This window comes from Cibotium barometz, chromosome 65 (assembly GCF_041138505.1).
Source record: "Cibotium barometz isolate CiBa-2024 chromosome 65, ASM4113850v1, whole genome shotgun sequence".
Classification (NCBI taxonomy): domain Eukaryota; kingdom Viridiplantae; phylum Streptophyta; class Polypodiopsida; order Cyatheales; family Cibotiaceae; genus Cibotium; species Cibotium barometz.
The window spans coordinates 29,273,370-29,279,901 of record NC_141110.1 but is presented as its reverse complement, the minus strand read 5'-3'; positions in this window follow the sequence as shown (position 1 = coordinate 29,279,901).

The following is a 6,532-nucleotide window of genomic DNA, read 5'->3' as shown; positions in this document are numbered from 1 at the left end:
TCGTTCGCTGATCAGTTTTCATCGATACATCCCTCTGGGTAGGAGACACCTTCAGTTTGGGCCAGTGAACCTGCCCGCTACCACCATAATGGTCAAGTACACCCAAAGTTTTCAAGGCATTCATCGGATGATGCGGATGCCCATGTTCTACTATTCGATAGTGCATGGAGGGTCAATGTTAGTATGTTGAGAAGAAAGCTCCAAGGATTGTTGAAGAGAGAGAGAAGCTCCAAGTTCTCCAAAAGTAGACGATTTTGAAGGGATAATAGAAAATATCATTATTTTAATGTAATATTTGCATGGTATAGCTCAAAGATGAGAATATAAAATAATGAGGGTCTATTTATAGGTGAGGGAGGCCACTAACTGAGTCCAACTAAGTTCTAGAATTTTTCAGCTTCAGTTTGGCTGAATTTGGACAAGATTTAGACCAGTCTAGCTTTCCATTTTGATCTAGTTTGATCCAGGAGAGAGGAGAGAAAAATATCACAATTTTTTTGAATTAAAAACTCATCCACATGTGTGAAATAGGCGCCTTCCTCAAAGGTCTCCCCCTCCTTACCAAGGTGTCAAAAATTCATCATTTCTCTAAAATATCTCATTTTTTTAGTAATATCTCTTAATTTTTAATTAATAAACCTTGTACTCAGTCAACTCTTCATCTTATGTGAGCATTTACTCATTTTTGGGTATTTTCTTTTATTCTTTGGATTTATCTCATCCCAAAACTTGGATTAATCCTATTGGTCCATAGGAACCTTAATTGGACCATAATCCAAGAATTTCTAAAAATCTAGACCCTTAGGCTAATGCCCTTATATCATTTTTAATTGATTCCTAATGCACATTGGAAAGTTCATTTTGAACTTCTGTTTTAGGGGAAACCATTTTAGACACTAGGAGGATTTTCATATTTGAAGATATCTCAATTTTGGATTACCTCTCTCTAGATATTTTCTCTCTCTAGGCCCAAAAAATTTTCAAAGAATTTTTATCCCAAATTTCACATTTTTTTGGCTTTTTTAAGCTTTTTTAAAAATATTATCAAAATCTCTTTTTTTAAATAATAAAAAACTTTTTTAAAAAAATAAAAAAATCTTAATTAAGCTTATATTGGCTTTGATTTTTTTAGGGGGGGTGAATTTTTCGCCAACGGCTGCAGCGCAGGCCCCCCCCCTTGTGCGCAAAAGAGAAGGAGAGGGAGAGAATGAAAACTCCCTCTCTTCTCCCCTCTTTCCTCTCCTTCTTCTCCCTTTCAATATCTTTCCTCCCCTCTCTGTTAACAGAGGTTAAAATTAATCTTTTCATTAAGGTTTTTAATTAAATCCCTAATCATAATTAACATTAATTATGATTAATGTTTAATTTTAAAAATTCCCTTTTAAGAGAAATTTCACTGAAAAAAGAAGAAAAAATCAGAATTGAGAGGCGAAGAGGACCCCACGCACACAGGAGAGCATTTCATGCATCAACATGCTGTCCCCTACTGCATTTCAGCAAAAACTAGATAAAAATTTGATCGCATACTCGCGGAAAAACCTGCAAAAATATATAAAAAATATATTTTTAATCATAAAAATGCTCAAAAAAACTCCTAAAAATTTAGGAAAAAAATCCTAAAAATTCTAAGAATTTAAGGAATCCATTCTAAATAGGAAAAAATAGCATTAAACTCATGAAATTTCCCCGCAACATTGATTCGTCCATTGAATTGTAGTAACACGCATTCCAATTGCCATATCGAGAATCCACGTGAAATTCATCAACACAAATCAATAAAATAACATTTTGATTAGTAATTATTAAAATTTACTTAAAAAATCAACAAAAATTAAATAGAGATTGCTCTGATACCACTGTTAAAACCCTAAGATCTCTCTAGATAATTGTTATGCATAAACATGCATAAATCAGGCATAAACTCAACCACCCAAACACCCCCGAGCCCAAGGGATGTACACATGAATTATAAATGAAATACATCATACCTCTACCTTGATGTCCTATACCATCAAGAGGTATAACTCCAATCCAATAGCATGTAGCTATAGTGTGAAATGGTAGATGAGTAGATATGGACCTCTACACAAGAGACCATAACATAAGCCTCTAAGCCCCCAAGCCTCCAAGCCTCCCTTGAGTGTGCTCCATGTCCTCCTATTATATAGAAGGGCCCTCAAGTGACTCTTGAGTTTCCATTTCCCATGTGTGACCCTTGGATGCCTAACCCTAACCTTAACCCTTAAGGTTAGTCCTAACCCATACTCCACTAGAGCTTGTTCCCATACTCCCATGCTCACAAGCCTAATGTGGGTTAGCCTCCTAGTATATGCACACATAATGTGTATATAACATAGCACACATAATGTACATATAACACTACTGGGTCAAGGATTCACTTTGATGAGATAGATCATCAGAGCTTAAAGTGGATCTTCACTTAGAAGGAACTCAACATGCGCCAAAGAAGGTGGATGCAGACCCTGCAGGAATTTGATTTTGAAATCAAGTACCGCCTAGGCAAAGAAAATGTGGTAGCAGATACCCTCAGTAGAAAAGCCTCCTTGCTTGCAATCACAGTGGTGTCAAATCCATTGCTTAATGAAGCAAGAGAGAAGATCATGCAGGATAGATTCTTTGGCCCTATTGCTACATTACTTTATGCAAGAAAGAAAAACTCCTCAAGAGTTGAACCAAGTTCAAGGGTACAGCCTGGATGATGGAATTAAGTATTATAATAGCAGGCTATGCATTCTTAATGATGAGGAAACTAAGGGTCGAATTATGAATGAAGCCCATGACAGCCTTATTGCAGGACATCTAGGTTTCATCATGACCTACATGTCTGTAAAGAAAAGCTTCTTTTGGCCTGGACTAAAAAAGAATGTACTTACTCATGTACGTCAATGCCTAATTTGTCAGAAAGTCAAAGTAGAGAGAGTAAAAATGTTTGGGAAGTTACATCCATTAGACATCCCCCAGATGAAGTGGAAATGTATCAGTATAAATTTTATTATTGGACTACCTTCAGTGCAATCAGGCTACAACTCCATCTTCGTGTGGTAGTTGATAGACTAACCAAAGTTGTCCATCTGATTCCAGTAAAATAAACCTACACTGCAGTGGATGTGGCCAGAGTGTTCCTCAAGGAAATCTTCAGATTTCATGGCCAAATACCCAGGGGAATAGTGAGTGATCGAGATCCCAAGTTCACGTCAAGATTCTGGACTGCATTTTTCGAAGCAGTAGGAACTTTCTTGGATCTCAACACAGCTTACCACCCCGAGATCGATGGTCAAACAGAAAGGGTGAACCAAGTAATCAAAGATATACTTCGATCATGCTGTGGTGGCAGGGAACCCAAAAAGTGGCTAAGCTATCTGCACCTAGTCGAGTTCGCCTACAATGCCTCTTATCACCAAAGCATCGGGATGAGCCCTTTTAAAGCTCTATATGGACAAGACTTCCTAACACCATTAACTTGGTTCGACCCATTGATTAGGGTCAAGATGTCCAGACAGATGCTTGACAACATGGAGCAGCAAATGCTTGACGACATGGAGCAACAGATGCACTCAATCCGCAAAGATTTAAGAGCTGCCCAGGATAGACAGAAGCAGTATGCAGATAAGAAGAGGTCAGATAGAAAGTTTGAAGAAGCAGATATGGTCTTCGTTTGAGTACACCCCAAAAGAAGTTCTCTATCTCTTGGGAAGTGCAAGAAGTTATCCCCCAGATATTGTGGGCTATATCTGATTACAAAGAAAGTAGGTGACTTATTCTATGAACTTCTTTTGCCTCCTCATCTCAAAGTACATAATTTATTTCATGTCAGCCTACTTAAGAAGTATGTACCAACCCGAATCATGTGCTTAATGATGAACTCTTAACTTCTTCAACCCAAGGGCTGATGGAACTCTAACCTGAAGAAATCCTTGATGTTCAAGAGAAGGTTCTCAGGAACAGAATTCTAAGAGAATTATTAGTCAAATGGAATTTCTATGCTTTTGAAGACGCCACCTGCTGGGAGAAAGAAGCCAAACTGATGCAGGATTACCCCCAGTTTGCGAGATGAGGACATCTCGCATTTTTCAAGTGGGAAAGAATGTAAGATTCATTCCCAGCCCCCCAAGATGTCCAATTTCTTCCCCTGTAATCAATCCCCTTTTCAGAATAATAAAAGATCTTGTTTCTACCTGTTTTGGCCTAGAGAGAGAAAATGTTCTAGAGAGAGATAACTCAATTTTTAGATATCTTTGGATGGAAAAGTATCCTTTCTTATTAAAACAAAATTCCTCGAAACAAAAGTTTAAAAAGAATTTCCTAAGGTGCATTAGAAATAAATTATTCTCTGCACAAAAGACCTTAGTCTAAGGGTCTAGATTTTCTAAAAATTTTGGATTAAGGTTCTGAGGGACCAATAAGATTAATCCAAATGTAGGGAGGAGATAAATTGAAGAAATAAAGAAAAACCTCCCAAAAATGAGTAAATACTCACATAAGATGAAGAGTGGACTAAGGACCAAAGAAAATAGTTAAAAATTTGATTTTTGACACCTCAGAGTGGGGATTCCCCCTCATGAAGGAGGTGCCTTTTTTCTCATCATTACTCTCCATTTTAAATCAATAAAGTGATATATTTGATCTCTCCTCTCTCCTATTTCAAGTCTAGTTCCAAAAAGTAAGCTGAATTGACCCAAAAAATGTCAAAAATTGACCAAACTGATCTGAAAAATTCTAGAATCAGTTTGCTTCATTTGAGGCTCACTTTTTCCTATAAATAGAAGCCTCTCCCTTTGTAAAAGCTTAATAGTATTTAGGCACTATTACTCTACTCCCACCCAGAGCCAATTACATTTGAATTCACTTGATAATTCAATTGTTTTTGACTAAATCTTCTCCAAAGGAATTGGTGGCCACTCTTGATCCAAACAAGAGTAGAACCCTCAATCCCTCAAGCCAAAGGAAAGCTCACAAAACTCCATGTAAGGAAGCTAAAAATTCTACTTTTTAATTTCAAATCTATGGTTTTCTGATTTCTTTGCTTTTTCTTAGTTGATTAAAGTGAATCTTGATGTTATGCCTTGAAAAGGCTACCCCCTTCTCTTCATTAAGAATTCAACCTTTCTTTATCCTAGAATGAGTAATAAATAAATTGATTAAACTTTTCTTATTGTTTACTCACTAGAAAGTGAAAATTGAGTAGATTAGAGTACTTTACTTCAAATTGGGATTAATTTTAAATTGATATATTAGAATGTTAAAAATTGAAAAATGGTCAGCCATACAAAGGAGGTTATGGTAAAATTTTCTTGAATTTTGTGGAAAACAAAGTTTATCTTTATGTTATTCTAAAAGAGTGATTCCCACCATTTGTGCATTCTAAAAGAAATATTTTTATTTACTCCATGTACATATTCACCTATGAATATTCATGGATATCATTGATATTAATTATTGAAATTAATTTCTATGCATAGAAAGATGCATATTGGAAATTTTTTTATTATAAAAGTGTTATTTTCATTGAATTTAAATTCTATGCATGGAAAGATGCATAATAGAAACTTTTTTTATTATAAAAGTGTTATTTTCATTGAATTTAATTTCTATGCATGGAAAGATGCATAATAGAAAAAAAATTATTATAAAAGTTTTATTTTCATTGAATTTAATTTCTATGCATGGAAAGATGCATAATAGAAGTTTTATTTTCATTGAATTTAATTTCTATGCATGGAAAGATGCATAATAGAATTTTTTTTATTATAAAAGTGTTATTTTCATTGAATTTAATTTCTATGCATGGAAAGATGCATAATAGAAAATTTTTTATTATAAAAGTGTTATTTTCATTGAATTTAATTTCTATGCATAGAAAGATGCATAATAGAAATTATTTTTATTATAAAAGTATTATTTGCATTGAATTTAATTTCTATGCATGGGAAGATGCATAATAGAAATTTTTTTATTATAAAAGTGTTATTTTCATTGAATTAAATTTTATGCATAAAGAATTTTTATATCAAAATTAGATTCTCTTTAATTCTATGTTTAATTTCCATGAATAATTGAATAAGTGAATAAGTGAATACTCTGAGAGAGGAATTTCGATCGTTTTATATTCACTCGGATTGTAAAGAGAAAGTTCAGGAAATCTATCGAAGTCAAAATATTCAGATAAATGATTAATTTATTCCTCATCAAAATTTGTGATGATTAATTTAGAAATCAGTTAAGTGAATACTCAATGAATGAAATTTAGTAAAATAGTTAACTAAAATATCACCCCCTTTTTTAGAAAGATAGTTCAGGAAGAACCTTATCAGACTCGAGCCCTGAATCAGACTATGACCAAGACCAAACTCTTTCGTGAGTTTCGAAGAAAGAAGATGTGACCAGTTTAGGAAAATACACTCAAATCTCCCACCAAATCTGAAACTAAGTTAAGATCCTTCGAATTGATCTGAGGATCAAGGTTACACAATTCGAGGAATTCTATTTTGAAATTCAGTATTATGATTATGAA